The sequence below is a fragment of the Bubalus kerabau genome, chromosome 7 (assembly GCF_029407905.1).
Source record: "Bubalus kerabau isolate K-KA32 ecotype Philippines breed swamp buffalo chromosome 7, PCC_UOA_SB_1v2, whole genome shotgun sequence".
In the NCBI taxonomy this organism is placed as follows: domain Eukaryota; kingdom Metazoa; phylum Chordata; class Mammalia; order Artiodactyla; family Bovidae; genus Bubalus; species Bubalus kerabau.
Genome location: NC_073630.1, coordinates 25967488 through 25987614, shown reverse-complemented (window position 1 = coordinate 25987614; position 20127 = coordinate 25967488). Strand labels below are relative to the sequence as shown.

The 20127-nt window shown below is 38.5% G+C and overlaps 1 long non-coding RNA gene across 1 annotated transcript in view; it reads left to right on the top strand.

The window, feature by feature from the left end:
- LOC129657555 (uncharacterized) overlaps positions 1–19600 on the top strand; it is a 163188-nt gene extending 143588 nt beyond the window's left edge. The window contains exon 3 of the long non-coding RNA XR_008716796.1: positions 19328–19600. This is a non-coding gene — a long non-coding RNA (uncharacterized LOC129657555). The remainder of the gene's footprint in view (positions 1–19327) is intronic.
- The last annotated feature ends 527 nt before the right edge of the window (positions 19601–20127 follow it).

The following is a 20127-nucleotide window of genomic DNA, read 5'->3' as shown; positions in this document are numbered from 1 at the left end:
TTGCACCCATCTCACACACTAGCAAAGTAATGCTCAAAATTCTCCAAGCCAGGCTTCAACAATATGTGAACCATGAACTTCCAGATGTTCAAGCTGGATTTAGAAAAGGCAGAGGAACCAGAGATCAAATCACCAACATCCATTGGATTATAGAAAAAGCAAGAGTTCTTAAAAAACATCTGCTTCTGCTTCATAGACTACACCAAAGCCTTTGACTGTGTGGATCACAGCAAACTGTGGAAAATTCTTCAAGAGATGGAATACCAGACCGCCTGACCTGCCTCCTGAGAAATCTGTATGCAGGTCAGGAAGCAACAATTAGAACTGGACATGGAACAACAGACTGGTTCCAAATCGGGAAAGAAGTACGTAAAGGCTGTATATTGTCACCCTGCTTATTTAACTTATATGCAGAGTACATCATGCAAAATGCTGGGCTGGATGAAGCATAAGCTGGAATCAAGACTGTCAGGAGAAATATCAATAACCTCAGATATGCAGATGACACCACCCTTATGGCAGAAAGCAGAGAACTAAAAAGCCTCTTGATGAAAGTGAAAGAGGAGCATGAAAAAGTTGGCTTAAACTCAACATTCAGAAAACTAATATCATGGCATCTAGTCCCATCGCTTCATGGCAAATAGATAAGGTAAGAATGGAAAGAGTGACAGTCTTTATTTTTCGGGGCTCCAAAATCACTGCAGATGGTGACTGCAGCCATGAAATTAAAAGATGCTTACTCCTTGGAAGAAAAGCTATGACCAACCTAGACAGCATATTAAAAAACAGAGACATTACTTTGCCAATAAAGGTCCATCTAGTCAAAGCTATGGTTTTTCCAGTAGTCATGTTTGGATGTGAGCTGGACTATAAAGAAAACTGAGTACTGAAGAATTGATGCTTTTGAACTGTGGTGTTGGAGAAGACTCTTTACATTCACTTGGACTGCAAAGAGATCCAACCAGTCCATCCTAAAGGAAATCAGTCCTGAATATTCATTGGAATGACTGATACTGAAGCTGAAACTTCAGTACTTTGGCCACCTGATGCAAAGAACTGACTCATTTGGAAAGACCCCGAAGCTGAGAAAGATTGAGGGTGGAAGGAGAAGCAGACAACAGAGGATGAGATGGTGGGATGGCATCACCAACTCGATGGACATGAATTTGAGTAAGCTCTGAGTGTTAGTGATGGACAGGGAAGCCTGGCATGCTGCAGTCCATGGGGTCACAAAGGGTCGGACACGACTGAGTGACTAAACTGAACTGATGGTGGTTCAATTTTTAAATTTTTGAGGACTGCCATACTGTTTTCCATAATGGCTGCATTAATTGACATTCCAACCAACAGTGCATGAGGGTTCCCTTTTCTCCACATCCTCTTCAACCCTTATTCCTTCTTGTCTTTTGATAATAGCCATTCTAACAGTGTGAAATGATATGTCTTTGTGAGAGCCCAATTTTTTACACATGTGAGGTAAAGATAGAGTAACACACACTGGCTTTTTTCTTAAAAAAATAAATTAGTAAAGGGGGAGTTTATTCTGACATTTCATTTGGGGTGATGAGGGTGGGGCCACAGTGTGCAGATTAGAAGGAACTGTACTGGATGTATGAATCCTGCATAGGTTTCCTTCATCCAGGTCACCACAACTCTGAATATGGGTTGGGTGTCATTCTGGTCTTCCATCCTGGGCTTGATCATCTTATAAGAGCACAACCTTACAAACATTCATGGTGACTGTAGACAAGAAAAACAAGAGCTCACAGAAATCCCAGCACCATTACATATCTAGAAAGTTAGTTCTGAATTCACTGTAGTGCTGGGCTCCCAGATGAAGGAACTCCTGATCATGAGTATCCTTCCTACAGCTTTGTCATTACCATGACTCAGTGTCTCTCCTCTTTCTACTCTTTACTAACAGTAAGTTCCTTCTTTCTGTGTATAATAAAAACAGGAAACAGAATAAAACTGTATAGCTTCTTTTAAACTTTATAATTTACCATAGCTCTGGTTCTTAGGATCTCCTTTGGCCTCCACTCAGGACTTCTCTTTATATATTTATTTTTCAGCTTTGTTTCTCAGTAACTCATTTTCTTTTTATTTCTAATTTAGTTTCTGGAAGCAGTGTTTATTTCATTGTTCATTTTGTGTGTATATATTTGTGTGGCAGGGGAAAGATTGGGTCATAAATACCTGTCTATCTCATGAAAGAGCATCCTTTGTATGGGTTGGGAGTTCACACTTGATGGACTCAACCATGATTGGAGGAGGGTGTAGAAAGTTGAGATAGGACCCCATTTGTTCAAAATAGAACTTCCTAAAAGTGAACATCAGCACTCTGAAAAAAACAAGTCAAAATTGGAAAATATAATGACCAAAATTAACATTGTAATTCTTCAGACATTGCTGATCTGTCAATCAAAGCCAAAATAAGGGTTGGAAATAAACCCAAAATATAGTATTAAATTCAAAACAGTCAACTTACATGAATGCTGCACTTATTTATCCATATACATAGTAAAATCAAAAAGTGCTTTGGATGTTTTAAGTTTAATACCTTACATACTATGGATAGGACTTCTCTGGTGGCTCAAATGGTAAAGTGTCTGCCTACAATGTGGGAGACCCGGGTTCATTTCCTGGGTTGGGAAGATCCCCTGGAGAAGGAAATGGCAACCCACTCCAGTATTCTTGTCTGGAAAATCCCATGGACAGAGGAGCCTGGTAGGCTACAGTCCATGGGGTCACAAAGAGTTGGACATGATTGAGCAACTTCACTTCATGGGCATAGAAGGAACCTACCTCAACATAGTAAGGCCATATATGATAAGCCTACAGCAAAGATCATTCTCAATGGTGAAAAACTGAAAGCATTCCCCCTAAGATCAGGAACAAGACTAGGGTGTCCACTTTTGCCACTATTACTCAACATACTTTTGGAAATCCTAACTACAGCAATCAGAGAAGAAAAAGAAATAAAAGGAATCTGGATCAGAAAAGAAGAAGTAAAGCTCTCACTGTTTGCAGATGACATGATACTGTACATAGAAAACCCTAAAGATATTATCAGAAAATTATTAGAGCTAATCAGTGAATTTAGCAAAGTTGCAGGATACAAAATCAGTACACAGAAATGCAAGTACACTTGCATTTCTATATACTAACAATGAAAAATCAGAAAGAGAAATGAAGAAATCAATCCCATTCACCAATGCAATAAAAATAATTAAATATCCAGGAATAAACCTAAGGAAACAAAAGAACTGTACACAGAAAATTATAAGACACTAATGAAAGAAATCAAAGATGACATAAACAGATGGAGAGATATTCTATGTTTCTGGGTAGGAAGAATCAATATTGTGAAAATGACTATACAACCAAACATAACTGACAGATTCTATGTGATCCCTGTCAAATTACCAAAGACATTTTCCCCAGAGCTAGAACAAAAAATTTCACAACTCATATGGAAACACAAAAGACCCCAAGTAGCCAAAACAGTCTTGAGGAATAAGAATGGAGCTGGAGGAATCAACCTTCCTGACTTCAGGTTATACTACAAAGCTACAGTCATCAAGACGGTATGAAACTGGCACAAAAACAGAAATATAGACCAAGGGAACAAGATAGAAAGCCCAGAAATAAACCTATGAACCTATAGATACCTTATTTTTGACAAAAGAGGCAAGAATATACAATGGGGCAAAGACAGCCTCTTCAATAAATGGTGCTGAGAAAACTGGAAAGTACATGTAAAAGAATGAAATTAGAACACTTTCTAACACCATACACAAAGATAAACTCAGAATGAATTAAAAGATCTAAAGGTAAGACCAGAAACCCTAAAACTCTTAGAGGAAAACATAGGCAGAACACTCAAAGATATAAATCAAAGCAAGATCCTCTATGACCCACCTCCTGAGTTCAGTTCAGTTCAGTTCAGTTCAGTTGCTCAGTCGTATCCAACTCTTTGCGACCCCATGAATCACAGCATGCCAGGCTTCCCTGTCTATCACCAACTCCCAGGGTTTACCCAAACTCATGCCCATCGAGTTGGTGATGCCATCTAGCCATCTCATCCTCTGTTGTCCCCTTCTCCTCCTTCCCTCAATCCTTCCCAACATCAGGGTCTTTTCCAAAGAATCAACTCTTCGCATGAGGTGGCCAAAGTATTGGAGTTTCAGCCTCAACTTCAGTCCTTCCAATGAACACCCAGGACTGATCTCCTTTAGGATGGACTGGTTGGATCTCCTTGCAGTCCAAGGGAGTCTCAAGGGTCTTCTCCAACACCACAGTTCAAAAGCATCAATTCTTCAGCACTCAGCTTTCTTCACAGTCCAACTCTCACATCCATACATGACCACTGGAAAAACCATAGCCTTGACTAGACAGACCTTTGTTGGCAAAGTAATGTGTCTGCTTTTTAATATGCTATCTAGGTTGGTCATAACCAACGTAAACAAGTGGGACTTGATTAAACTTAAAAGCTTTTGCACAGGAAAGGAAACACTAAGGTGAAAGGACAACCTTCAGAATGGGAGAAAATAATAGCAAATGAAACAACTGACAAGGGATTAATTTCCAAAATATACAAGCAGCTCATACAACTCAATACCAGGAAAACAAACAACCCAATTAAGAAGTGGGGAAAAGACCTAAACAGACATTCTCCAAAGAAGACATACAGATGGCTAACAAACACATAAAAATATACTCAACATCACTCATTATTAGAGAAATGCAAATCAAGATGACAATGAGATATCACTTCACATCGGTTAGAATGGCCATCATCAAATGTCTACAAACAATAAGTGCTGCAGAGGGTTTGTAGAAAAGGGAACTCTCTTGCACTGTTGGTGGGAATGTAGATTGATCCAGCCACTATGGAAGACGATATGGAGATTCCTTAAAAAACCAGGAATAAAACCACCATATGACCCAGCAATCCCACTCCTAGGCATATGCCCTGAGGGAACCAAAATTGAAAATGACACATGTATCCCACTGTTCATTGCAGCACTATTTACAGTAGCTAGAACATGGAAGCTAGATGTCCATCGACAGATGAATGGATAAGGAAATTGTGGTAAATATACACAATGCGATATTCAGTTCAGTTCAGTTGCTCAGTCGTGTCCGACTCTTTGTGACCCCATGAATCCCAGCACACCAGGCCTCCCTGTCCATCACCAACTCCCAGAGTTCACCCAGACTCACATCCATCAAGTCAGTGATGCCATCCAGCCATCTCATCCTCTGTCGTCCCCTTCTCCTCCTGCCCCCAGTCCCTCCCAGCATCAGAGTCTTTTCCAATGAGTCAACTAGACAACTCTTTGCATGAAGTGGCCAAAGTACTGGAGTTTCAGCTTTAGCATCATTCTTTCCAAAGAACTCCCAGGGCTGATCTCCTTCAGAATGGACTGGTTGGATCTCCTTGCAGTCCAAGGGACTCGCAAGAGTTTTCTCCAACACCATCAATTCTTCGGCGCTCAGCCTTCTTCACAGTCCAAGTCTCACATCCATACATGACCACAGGAAAAACCATAGCCTTGACTAAACGAACCTTTGTTGGCAAAGTAATGTCTCTGCTTTTGAATATGCTACTCAGCCATAAAAAGAAATGCCTTTGAGTCAGTTTAATGAGTTTAATAAGAACCTCTTATACAGAGTGAAGTAAGTCAGAAAGAGAAAGATAAATATTGTATTCTAACTTATATATACAGAATCTGGAAAAATGGTCCTGAAGAATTTATTTACAGGGCAGCAGTGGAGAAACAGACATAGAGAATAGACATATGGACATGGGGAGAGGGGAAGAGGCGGTGAGATGAATGGAAAGAGTAACATGGAAACTTACATTACCATATGTAAAATAGATAGCCATTGGGAATCTGCTGTATGGCTCAGGAAACTCAACCAGGGGCTCTGTATCAACCTAGAGGAATGAGATTCGGAGGAAGATGGGAGGGAGGTTCAAAAGGGAGGGGATATATGTATACCTGTGGCTGAGTCATGTTAAGTTTGACGGAAAACAATAAAATTGTGTAAAGCAATTATTCTTCAATAAAAAACAAATTAATTAAAAAACTAAAGAAGGGAAATCTTACAGAATAGGTTTGAAGGAAATGGTGGTTAAATAATAATGCTGTTTGTTGATCATACACTACCAAATTCAATCCACTTACTGAAATGGTTATAGCTGCAGACACCACTTATATGCCATTGGTTCCTACCTTCTATTTCCAATTTCCAAACCTCAAAAGCGTGGATACTGTGACTACCTTCCTCATAACACCAAGATCTGCAAGAATGTCTGACCAAATAGCTATTAATGAATACTTATTAAATGAATGAGTGACTAGAAATGCCCTGATTTAACCTATTTAATAAGAGTATACTGATCCTACCCTATGATTAATCAATTAACTTATTTTCCTGAACTCCAGACCCATATACCCAAGTGCTTACTGGGCATTTCTACTTAGATATTCTAAAAAACTGAATCTAAAATCCACTGAAATGTACTTGTCATTTTACAGTCCTGTTTCCAAACACTTTCAGGTGAGTTTCTGTTTCACTGAATGACACAAACATCTACTTTGCTATCTGAGGCAGAATATATTGATCTTCTTTTCTTTTAGCCTCATATTGGATATCTTCTCAAGGTCACAATCTTGGCTATTCTACCTACCATATATTTTTAAAGTACATTTATTTCTATCCATTTTTTGTGTCTAGTTCCTTTATTCAAGCCACCACTTTTTCCTCTTAAAATATTGCAATTATTTTTATTCAGTGTCCATAACTTTATTTTTTAGCCATTTCTCCTCTCTAGAGCCAAAGAGATTTTCCTAAAACATGGACCTGGGCATTTCTCTTTCCTCTTGCTTCTCTAGCAGAATCTATCTCTTCCCTCATCTTCACACCCTTGCCTTCCTGAATTTCTTTTGATTTGTTGACTACACCACCGTCTCACACTTTACTCTAGGCCTACGAACTTAATGTCTGTTTGCCTGAGAAACTTTATCAATTCCTTTGTCAGGCTAATTCTTACCAAATGCTTTTGCTCTCTGCTTCAAAGTTGAGTTCTTCAGGTAGAATTCTTCAGCTTCACAAGGTTCAAGTCTCATCTATGAGCATTGAGAGCACTCTGTACTTCCTCTATGCTAATGTCACTCTGAATTGTAATTGCTAACTCAACTGATGTCTGCTTTGTAAGTTACAAACCTCCTAAGGAGGATACTGTATCTACCTTCCTCATAATCCCAAGATCTGCAAGAATGTCCAGACCAAGTAGCTATCAATGAATACTTTTTAAATGAATGAGTGACTAGAAATGCCCTGGTTTAATCTATTTGATAAGAGTATACTGATCCTACCCCATGATTAATTGATTATCAGATAACACAAGTCTTCCCATAATTGGTATGCACAGAACACTTTTTTCACAAGCCTGATGATTCTTTTTCATACAACAGTTGTGACCTGTCTCCTCACCCTCACATCCTTCTTTCTGGGGGAGTTGGATGTATCGAGTAACTTAATTTTGGAAGAATATGCTTAGTATCCTAGCTCAGTTACTTCTTTTTATCTTTTTCTTTAGGTCCAAACCCATTCACAAAAAGGATACTTCTCTGTGTGTTAGGTTTACAAAGGCAGATCCCCACATGGGAAGGTCTGTGGTGGCCTAATGTTGTCTGTGCATGGTGAGTGCTAAAATTTGAGCTTACATATAGGAAACCTGTGTGCAAAAGCTTCGTTCTCCCTTATTAGATTGTTCAATACTAAAGGAGATACTTGTATTAAGTCTTCTGTCTTAATCTGTTCTGGCTCCTATAATATAGTATTATAGACTGGGTCTCGTAAACAAGAGATATTTATTTCTCAGAGTTCTTGAGGCTAGGGAGACTAAGATCAAGGTGCCAGCAAATTTGGTGACTCACAAGAGTTCTCATTTTTTAGTTGACTGCCTTTTGCTGTATCTTTGCATGGTAGAGAGAGAGAGAAAGAGGGCTCTGATCTTTTCCTCTTTTAATAAAGGCACTAATCATATTATGGAGGCCCAACCCTCATGGCCTCATTTCAGTTCAGTCGCTCAGTCATGTCTGACTTTGCAACCCCATGAAATGCAGCAGGCCAGGCCTCTCTGTCCATCACCAACTCCCGGAGTTTACTCAAACTCATGTCCATTGAGTCAGTGATGCCATCCAACCATCGCATCCTCTGTCATCCCCTTCTCCTCCCGCCTTCAACCTTTCTCAGCATCAGGGTCTTTTCCAGTGAGTCAGTTCTTCTCATCAGGTGGCCGAAGTATTGGAGTTTCAGCTTCAGCATCAGTCCTTCCTTTGAATATTCAGGACTGATTTCCTTTAGGATGGACTGGTTGGATCTCCTTGCTGTCCAAGGGACTCTCAAGAGTCTTCTCCAACACCACAGTTCAAAAGCATCAATTCTTTGGTGCTCAGTTTTCTTTATAGTCCAACTCTCATATCCACACATGACTACTGGAAAAACCATAGCTTTGACTAAATGGACCTTTGTTGGCAATGTCTCTGCTTTTTAATATGCTGTCCAGGTTGGTCATAACTTTTCTTCCAAGGAGGAAGTGTCTTTTAATTTCATGGCTGCAATCACCATCTGCAGTGATTATGGAGCCCTGAAAAATAAAGTCTGTCACTGTTTCCACTCTTTCCCCATCTATTTCCTATGAAGTGATGGAATCAGATGCCATGATCTTTGTTTTCTGAATGTCGAGTTTTAAGCCAACTTTTTTGCTCTCCTCTTTCGCTTTCATCAAGAGGTTCTTTAGTTCTTCATTTTCTGCCATAAGGGTGGTGTCATCTGCATATCTGAGGTTATTGATATTTCTCCCAGCAATCTTGATTCCAGCTTGTGCTTCATCCAGTCCATCATTTCTCATGATGTACTCTGCATATAAGTTAAATAAGCAGGGTGACAATATATTGCCTTGACATACTCCTTTCCTGATTTGGAACCAGTCTGTTGTTCCATGTCCAGTTTTAAGAGTTGTTTCTTGACCTGCATACAGATTTCTCAGGAGGCAGGTCAGGTGGTCTAGTATTCCCATCTCTTGAAGAATTTTCCAGAGTTTTCTGTGATCCACATAGTTAAAGGCTTTGGCATAGTCAATAATGCAGAAGCATATGTTTTTCTGCAACTCTCTTGCTTTTTCTATGATCCAATGGATGTTGGCAATTTGATCTCTGGTTCCTCTGCCTTTTCTAAATCCAGCTTGAACATCTAGAAGTTCACGGTTCATGTACTGCTGAAGCTTGGCTTGGAGAATTTTGAGCATTACTTTGCTAGCATGTGAGATGAGTGCAATTGTGCAGCAGTTTGAGCATTGCTTGGCATTGCCTTTCTTTGGGATTGGAATGAAAACTGATCTTTTCCAGTCTTGTGGGCACAGCTGAGTTTTCCAAATTTGCTGGCATATTGAGTGCAACACTTTCACAGTATCGTCTTTTAGGATTTGAAATAGCTCAACTGGAATTCCATCACCTCCACTAGCTTTGTTCGCAGTGATGCTTCCTAAGGCCCACTTGATTTTGCATTCCAGGATTTCTGGCTCTAGGTGAGTGATCACACCATCGTGATTATCTGGGTTGTGAAGATCTTTTTTGTACAGTTCTTCTGTGTATTCTTTCCACCTCTTCTTAATATCTTCTGCTTCTGTTAGGTCCATACCATACCCCACCCTCATGGCCTCACCTTAATCTAATTGTCTCCCAAAGGCCCACCTCCAAATACCACTACATTGGGGATTAGGGTTTGCACATATGAATATTGCAGGAATACAAACATTCAGTCCATAGCATCTTCCATTTCCTTCTATCTTTCTTACTTTTAACTAGTTCAGGAAAAATAGGAAATAGAGCACTATTTACTGGGCCTTAATCAATCGCAGCATGGTCACTGTAGCATTGCTTCATTCTAGGCTAATTCACTAATTTAGGCAACAAGCACTTTGTAAGTGTCTACAATATCCGGGGTAATCCCTAGGAAGATTAATTCTTCCACTTGAGTTTTAAAAACTAAAAGTAGGCATCAGAATTTATAGTTTTAGTCCCACTAGATTGTAAACATCATGTTGAAGTTGGAATTGGATAGTATTTGGAGTTTACATTATTCTAAGTGGATTTCAAAATGTGTAGAGCTTGCTTTGAAAATATTCTGTATGTATTGTTCATTTTAGAAGATGTGTTCATAGTCTTCACTTTTCCATCACTCTTTTTAATTCTTCTAGGTAAGCAGATTGTTCTTTAAGCTTCTAAATGGTTCTGACATTTTACTCCTGCCTTCAATTAATTTAATTTGTACTTAAAGAATATCTATAACTATATTTAAGCAAAAAGAGTTTCCATAGTAACATCATAGATTTTCTAAATTCAGGCTATGATGTAATCAACTAAAATGACTGTCATATCCAAATTCTTGTTTATTTCATCTGCAGCATTCCTTATTTAAATCTATTGTACTACACACAGATTTTCCACATATGAATTTAACTTGGAAGTACAGGACATTTTCCAGTTGCTTCTATTTCAGAAATTCTTGTTTGATTTCACAGAGTTATGGAATCTACATTCCTGCTAGAGTTAAGATATTGACAGAATAGGCTGGATTATGTAGACTGTATATATATGATGTTGACCTAGTTTTCTAAAATTATGGAAATTTTCTATCCATGCTGACAGCTTGTGAAATATCACTGTAGTCAAAATATTATGGAAGAGTGGATTTCACACACTAAATTGATTGTTACTGTTAGATCTATTAACATATTATAACATAAAGTAGTTGAGGATCTTGCCCTTGATTTTCTGAAGAAAAGAATCTAATAAGATTGTTTTTTGCCTATATGTAAATTTTTTACTTAATTGCTTTTCTTATAAGTAGTATTCATTTGTATTCAATTGAGATTATTCTCTAAAGCACTATCATAGTAGAAAAGATTGAGATCTTTGCTTTTGGGTTTAGAGAAATTTATTTGAATAAATCGAGGCTTTTGAGCCTGTAAACTCTGGACAGATAATTTTGTAAGTGAATTTTCTTTACTCAGAATCTCTTTTTTACTCACTTTTCCCTTTGTTCATTGTTTATAGCCTTAGAAACAAAAATGTGCAGGACAGAAAAATAAGAGCGTTTATTTGTGGACATAGTCAAGTTATATCCTAGAGGATAAAAGAAAGGGAGAAAGGAATGAAAGTCATTAGCTGTGTTAATACTGCCTACGAGGCCCTAGGTACTGCTTGGAGGCCCCAGAGGAGTTCAGTATAGTCAGGAGATTTCAGAGGGAATCCTTCATCATAATTCCCTAAGATAGGTCCAGTTGCTTTTTCTCTTTCCATTGATAGAAGTTTACTTCTTTTTATAGTACATCTTATTACATATATAAATATTATTATGTCTTTAAGTATCTCTTCTGCTAGCCCCTAAGTTCCATAAAGATAGTAAGTTCCAAGAAAGCAGCTGCCACATTGGCAATAGTTTCAGGGACACCAAATAAAGTTTTGAAGATCTGGAGATTTTTGGTGATATTTGCTAGAATAGACTCAGGGGAGTATTTGAGTGTATTTATCAGGATTCACTCAGGTAATATATTCCATGTAGTCTGTGCATAGAAGGTTTAATATAGAATCATGTATTGACAGAACTTGCTGGAGAAAAACTGAAGGACTGAAACTCAGGGAAGCTGCCACTGAGGATGAGGAAGTTGGCCAAAGTTCAGAGAAACTGACACGAAAGATCTCAGTCTGAGATGCTAAAGTAAATTGTTCTCAAAAGCTGACCAGCAGTTATTTTAATTCTCCAAAATATGTAGAAAGCCCCCCAAATGGCTTCAGTCTGTGGGGGAAACAGATGGGTCTTCAGAATTTCCCTAAAAGCCTTGGTGATTAGGTCATCTCTCTGTATCTCTCATATGTCACCTGCTCCAAAGACTTGCAGCTTCTGCTTTACTTCCACTTAATTCTCACCTGAGTTTCTCACTGATAAAGTCTAACCTAGAACCATATAAAGTAAGAGGGTCTGGGATTTGTATTTCCCAGATTTAGGTGGAGTGATCGTGATGCTGAGCTGACCACAAACATTCCAGGACTAGAATTTGTGTGAGACTAGTTATCAAGGCTTAGAAAGAGAAGTGGGCCACAGAGCAGACAATTTTTAAAGGTAAATTGATTGAAGAAGGATGCAAGGAGATAGGGTTATTAAAGGCAAACAAAGGATTTAGATTTTTTTTCCTTTTAAGGGTGATAATACTTGGCTAGATTTTTAGCAGAAAGGAGGAAGCTAATCCAGAAGGACAGTTTGTTGTATGATAAAGGAGATAATCATTAATGAAGTAAGGTCTCCAAGGGAGATGAGAAAGGTTGAGAGCAAAGTATGATTGGAGAGTTTAGGAAGCACCAGGCTTTCTCTAAAACTGAGAATAAGACAGCATAGTGCAAAAATGGGTTTCAGAGTGGTGGGTTGAGGGAGTTGATGAGTGATGACTTCTGTTTTCTCTGTGAAGTGAGAAGTAGTGATGCCTGCCTAGGAGGGATCTGGAAGGGGTTAATTCTGAGGAGAGTGCATTGGTTTGGATTAATGCTAAGGATAATAGGGACAAGAGTTATCTGTGAGCAAGCAAAAGATTGCCAAGTTCACTGAGATCTCGCAGGAGTTCCAAGCCCATACATATGTGGTGACACCAATCTATATGGCTGCTGAATTTTCCCCATCTGCACTTACCATTTATGATGAATTTAAAGCCCACTTGAGGTTGTCTTTTCTATTATTTCAGTGAGTTCCCTGTGCTTATATGCTCCTGGCATTCACCTAGGCACAGTAGAAACAAAAACAAAAACAAAAACAAACTATTTGTGCATTCATATAACAGTTTGAATTAAACTGAACCAAACTGGCTGAAGATATTGGCTCTAGGTTTAGTAAGTTGTGGAGTCCATGATGCAAAAGGATTTAGAACTAAGGAGAGGGTGCAGAGTATCTGTGACTATGCAGGGATTATTGACTAAGGAGTCTGGGCTGGGTAGGAAAGAAAATGAGGCCAGGGAAGACGGACCACAAAGAACACATAAAAATGAAAGGAAAAGGAAACAGAAGTCTTGAGAGTTTGAAGAACAGACTGAGAATAGAGGAATGAAAGAAATGGAGAAAATAAAAAAAAAAGCCCAACAAGAATTGTAGTCACAGAGTATACCACTCACTGGTGATGTTGTCAGGGTTGTAGTACTTCTTGCTGCTAAGTCGCTTCAGTCGTGTCCAACTCTGTGCAACCCCATAGACGGCAGCCCACCAGGCTCCCCTGTCCCTGGGATTCTCCAGGCAAGAACACTGGAGTGGGTTGCCATTTCCTTCTCCAATGCATGAAAGTGAAAAGTGAAAGTGAAGTCGCTCAGTCGTGTCCGACTCTTAGCGACTCCATGGACTGCAGCCTTCCAGGCTCCTCCGTCCATGGGATTCTCCAGGCAAGAACACTGGAGTGGGTTGCCATTTCCTTCTCCAATGCATGAAAGTGAAAAGTGAAAGTGAAGTCGCTCAGTCGTGTCCAACTCTTAGCGACTCCATGGACTGCAGCCTTCCAGGCTCCTCCGTCCATGGGATTTTCCAGGCAGGAGTACTGGAGTGGGGTGCCATTAGTAACAGAGAAAAGATGTAGGAGTAGATGAATGGTAGCAGAACTGAGAACATGAAAGAATTAAGAATGTGGTACTGGGCAGGGCCACTATATACAATTGATTATTATACCACTCTAATCTGTAAAATAATCTATATGGTGCCCACCAGAATTATGCATTGCCACCCATGGTAGTCTCAGACTGGGTATTGTTTCTATGAGTCTTGGCAGATATAGCCAAGACTGGTTCTTCTAGTAATGTAATTGAATAGTCAGGTAACTATGTGACTGGAGGCTTTCTGGACAGAGAAGAAAGAGAAATGACCTGGGACAGGTTTTACAGTACATAGAATTAGTACTTTGAGGTAAAAGAAACATTTTGATTTATAGAAAGGGATAAACTTTTTACAAATGGAGAGACCAGCAGGGACAAAGTCTTAACTGAGAAAGTGCTCTGATTGTGTAGACAATGCATTTCACACTTTTCAGAGCTGTTCAGAAGACAGACCTTTCCATGGTATACATCATGATGGTGGCTATGGCATTATGATGAAAGTGGAAATCCTGGACATGGGAGTTTAGAGACCTTTGTGCATTATATTCCAGTAATAGAAAGCAATTTTGGTCCTAGAAAAGAAGGTCAGAGCATGATGTCATGTAGTTTTAATGGATGGGCAGAAGGTGCAGATCAGAGCTAGGAATTCTCTGCTGCTTTGGTAGAAAGCAAAGCTGGTTGGATTAAAAAAAGAAAAGGATTAGTTTTCTTTGTTAGCAGAGATAATTATTAGTCTTTTCTAAGCATTTTAGCCTTGTAGCTATGAAGATGGAAGAGTACAAAATGGATAGGTTGTACCAAGTGCTTTCTTAATTTGTTCTATGAAATCATTCTGATGTATTCACAAGCAGTTCACTTCAGAGAAACAATTGTCTCTGGAAATAGTTGTTTTGTATTTATATTATGCAGTATTATTCATTAAAATTGTTGTGTATAATACAATTAACATCATTATTTTGCTTTATGTGGCGCCTTTGCATCATGAACCCCTGAAAGATTTATAAAAATATTGTAAGAATTCCTATAACATCCTTGTGTAAGAGGTAAATTTCATTAAAAATTCTGTCGGTAGTAATTCTCAGAAACAATGAACTAGTCACCTACATAAAAGCAATATTAGTAGAGAAAAAATTGTGGGCAGTCAACATATAGGATGGTTTAAATTTTTGCCACTGTATTATCTACGATTGGCTGCTGAAAACCTTAAGTAAACCTTTAAGTCATGACTGAATGCAAAAGAAATGTATTATTTGCTTCTCTAAAGTACAAATGATGGTGAGAGGTTAGGAGTGATGCAGGAGAAAAGAGGGCAATTGTATAGATACAGAAATTTCAGGATTGACTACCGTTTTCAATATATGGATACCAAAATTGACCCAGGTATTGTCATCAGTTCAGTTCAGTCGCTCAGTCGTGTCCGACTCTTTGCGGCCCCATGGACTGCAGCACGCCAGGCCTCTCTGTCCATCACCAACTCCCAGAGTTTACTCAGACTCATGGCCATTGAGTTGGTGATGCCATCCAATCATCTCATCCTCTGTTGCCCTTTCTCCTCCTGCCTTCAATCTTTTCCAGTATCAGAGTCTCTTCTAATGAGTCAATTCTTCACATCAGATGGCTAAAATATTGGAGTTTCAGCTTTAACATCAGTCATTCCAATGAACACCCAGGACTCATCTCCTTTAGGATGGACTGGTTGGATCTCCTTGCAGTCCAAGGGACTCTCAAGAGTTTTCTCCAACACCACAGTTCAAAAGCATCAATTCTTCAGCGCTCAGTTTTCTTTATAGTCCAAATCTCATATCCATACATAACTACTGGAAAAACCATAGCTTTAACTAGACAGACCTTTGTTGGCAAAGGAAGGTCTCTGCTTTTCAATATGCTCTCTAGGTTTGTCATAGCTTTTCTTCCAAGGGGCAAGTGTCTTTTAATTTGATGGCTGCAGTCACCATCTGCAGTGATTATGGAGCCCCCCAAAATAAAGTCTGTCACTGTTTCCATTCTTTCCCTGTCTATTTGCCATGAAGTGATGAGACTGGATGCCATGATCTTAGTTTTCTGAATGTTGAGCTTTAGGCCAACTTTTTCACTCTCCTCTTTCACTTTCATCAAGAGGCTCTTTAGTTCCTCCTCACTTTCTGGCATAAGGGTGGTATCATCTGCATATCTGAGGTTATTGATATTTCTCCTGGCAGTCTTGATTCCAGCTTCGGCTTCATCCAACCTGGTATTTCTCACGATGTACTCTGCATGTAAGTTAAATAAGCAGGGTGACAATATACTGTCTTGACGTACTCCTTTCCCGATTTGGAACCAGTCTGTTGTTCCATGTCCAGTTCTAACTGTTGCTTCCTGACCTGCATACAGATTTCTCAGGAGGCAGGTCAGGTGGTCTGGTATTCCCATCTCTTTCAGAATTTTCCAGAGTTTGTTGTGGTCCACACAGTCAAAGGCTTTGGCATAGCCAATAAAGCAGAAGTAGATATTTTTCTGGAACTCTCTTGCTTTTTCTATGATTCAATGGATGTTAGCAATTTGATCTCTGGTTCTTCTGCCTTTTCTAAATCCAGCTTGAACATCTGGAAGTTCACAGTTCATGTACTGTTGAAGCCTGGCTTGGAGAATTTTGAGCATTACTTTACTAGAGTGTGAGATGAGTGCAATTGTGCGGTAGTTTGAACATTCTTTGGCATTGCTTTTCTTCGGGATTTTAATGAAAACTGACCTTTTCCAGTCCCATGGCCACTGCTGAGTTTTCCAAATTTGCTGGCATATTGAGTGCAACACTTTCACAACATCATCTTTTAGGATTTGAAATAGCTTAACTGAGATTCCATCGCCTCCACTAGCTTTGTTCATAGTGATGCTTCCTAAGGCCCACTTCTTATTCTAGGATGTCTGGCTCTAGGTGAGTAATCATACCTTCGTGATTATCTGGGTCATGAAGATCTTTTTTGGTACACTTCTTCTGTGTATTCTTGCCACCTCTTCTTAACATCTTCTGCTTCTGTTAGGTCCATACCATTTCTGTCCTTTATTGTGCCCATCTTTGCATGAAATATTCCCTTGGTGTCTCTAATTTTCTTGAGGAGATCTCTAGTCTTTCCCCTTCTGTTGTTTTCCTCTATTTCTTTGCATTGATCACTGAGGAAGGCTTTCTTATCTCTCCTTGCTATTCTTTGGAATTCTGCATTCAAATGGGTATATCTTTCCTTTTCTCCTTTGCCTTTCACTTCTCTTCTATTCACAGCTATTTGTAAGCCCTCCTCAGACAACCATTTTGCCTTTTTGCTTTTCTTTTCCTTGGGGATCTTCTTGATCCCTGCCTCCTTCCTGTAAAATGTCAGGAACCTCCATCCATTGTTCTTTAAGCACTCTGTCTAACAGATCTAATCCCTTGACTCTATTTGTCACTTCCACTGTATAATCCTAAGGGATTTGATTTAGGTCATACCTGAATGGTCTAGTGGTTTTCTGTACTTTCTTCAATTTAAGTCTGAATTTGGCAATAAGGAGTTCATGGTCTGTGCCCCAGTCAGCTCCCAGTCTTGTTTTTGCTGACTGTATAGAGGTTCTCCATCTTTGGCTTCAAAGAATATAATCAAAAGTAGGTATTGTCATATAGACTACAGATGGTAGAATTGAGACAGAGAATTATGTAGGAGATTTTTATTGGTCATCCACTTTCTATAGGCCAGAGTGTAATTACCTGACCACATCTAACTACAAAGGAGACAAGGAAATGTCCTGTGTTATTAGGAAAAAAGGGCTTCCCTGGTGGCTCAGATGGGAGAGAATCTGCCTGCAATGCAGGAGATCCCTGGGTGAGGAAGATCCCCTGGAGAAGGGAATGGCTATCCACTTCAGTATTCTTGCCTGAAGAATCCCATGGACAGAGGAGCCTGGCAGGCTGTGGTGCATAGGGTTGCAAAGAGTCAGACAAGACTGAGCAACTAAGCGCACACACTTCGGGAGAAAAGGAAAATGGGTTTGATTAACAATCTGTCTGTTTCTGCCATAATCACCAATCAGCAGCTCACAAAACATGGATGCTTTCTAATGTGAATTTAAAAAAATATGGCCCAAGTTGTTGTTGTTTTTAGTAATTATATCACATCTTGACATCAGCTACAGTACAACAAAATTTTCCAGGAAATAGATTTCCACAGTAGAACCTCTGTAGTAGCTCAGTTGTATAACTCTCAACTGAAAATTCCAGATATGATATAAGTATCTAGGCCATGTATATACAAGTGACTGTTGCAACTTGAAGTGAATCCACAATAAGGAAAAAGGAGAAGCAAGAAAGCACCCTTTCTCACTCACCACACGCATCCACTTCAACCACATACAAATATCCTAAGCAAAGTCCTGATGCTGGTTCACAGAGAGTGGAAGGGGCAAGGTACTCAGATTTGTTTCACAACACAAGATGCAAGTGGGCTTGCATGTGATTCACGAAAGTAAAGACAAAGAATATTTTGATTATGAGGAATAAGAAAGTTCTAAGGAGTGATCCCTGTGTTGTAGGAATAATGATCTCTAAGGATACAAACAGCTCTGGGAAGAATACCCATATCCATACCCAAACATAACAATTTCCAGCTTTGGTCACATGTTGGACTGAATGGGCCTGGACTCCCCTTCCACTGTCGACACATAAAAAGTATGAGAAAAGACATAGCGAATGCAAACCTTGATTTTTAGAATAGCTGTAAATGTATTCTGGAAGAAAACACCATCTTAAAAGAAAAAATTGAAAATGAAACAAATGCAAATTACTCTTGCAAATACTTTTCAGGTAGCTTAAATGCTTGACCTTGAAGTCTGTGTTCCCACTTACTTTCAGTTGTGTAAATCAATTCAATAGACTTTATTTTTCCTTTTCCTGAAAAAATAATTAGCAATTACTAAGTTGTGGGTTTGCATAAATGTATAACCAATAGCAGGGATTATAAAACAAGGGGTAACAGTTTTAAAATTAATTTATTATGGTTCTATTTTTTTCATTAAAAATGATACTTTTTTTTTTTTTTAGGTTAAGAAAACAGTCTCTCAATAACAATTATCTTTCCCTTATTTTTAAGTAAAATTTGATGAGTCAGACTTTACTACCTAGGAATTCAACAAAAGTAAAAATTTCAAGACCACTAACATTCGCAACTGGTGGTGATGTCAGTAAAGCAGGAAAATCTCAGAAAAGTAACAGGTTGATATATAAGTATTTTTAAATGACTCCAATAAAAACATTTTGTAATAGTTTTTTCTAAATTTATTATCTCAGATTTTACATGGAAATGGTATATAGCACTTTTGAGGAAGATTGCCATCTTGGGGATAACTGGGAATACTCACACCCTACACTTGGCATCATTATTAATGATATTGAATGAGAGTTAATTCTTTTCACCACATAATCCACAGTAAATACTCCTTTTGGGTTATTCTTACTCAAGTTTCTTTTTTTCAGTTTATCATTGAAAAAAAAAGTCTTAAAAATGGCAAGCCAAAATTGGCATTAAAAAGTGGCACTTATTTTTTTCATATATTGTCATTTTATAAACTGGTATTTTGTAAATTGTCCATTTTATTGAAACATTCTTCCCTGTTGCATTTTTCAGATTTTTCCAATGAATTCCACATGAGGGGAAGAAATCGCCTGAATTATCTTTTGAAATTCTGGGAACACAATTATCTCCTTTAGGAAATTCTGTGGCAGTTCCTTCTATCTTTTGGAAGGAAAAAAAGGAAGCCATTGTGAAAACTGATGCTGTCTATTATTTTTCCATCTATTTCTCTCCTCTTCTTTTATGGTCTAACAGGTATTTCCATTAACTCAAGTATTCCACCTAAGCATGAAACTTTCTGTAATTAAAAAAAAAAAAAGAGAAAAATCCCAAGTTAAGGTAATTTAATTCAATCAGTATTTATGGGGTTCCTAGTTTGTGTAGGGTATTTAAAAGTTACAGAAAATGAGTAAGACATTTGCTGATTATCAAAGAATTTTAGTTTCACTGGAATTATTTCTAGTTTTTACTTGCTTCTATACTATATCCATGTGCTTGTTAATGGTTTTACTGTCTTCCGATTCTCCAAATATGCCTGCTGCAAAAACTTGAAAGTGCCTTCTTTTCTGTGTTGAATATGGAGAGTTTTCAAAAGCCCATTGCTTTCCGTAGCAAATAGCATCCCTCTAACACAGATGCTATCAAAAATATTTCCTCATATTTTAAAAAGATCTTTACATGATGTTTACTTCTTCTGTGATATTATCAGTTTTTGCACTGCTTTCGGTAGCTAAACATTATTCATTTTATGTTTCACTGTAGTTTGGTTTGTGTTTAACTCTTTCATGCTTTCTTACATGTGCATTTACAAGGGATCACAGGAATCTTGAAAATGTTTATAGCATTTAGAGTTA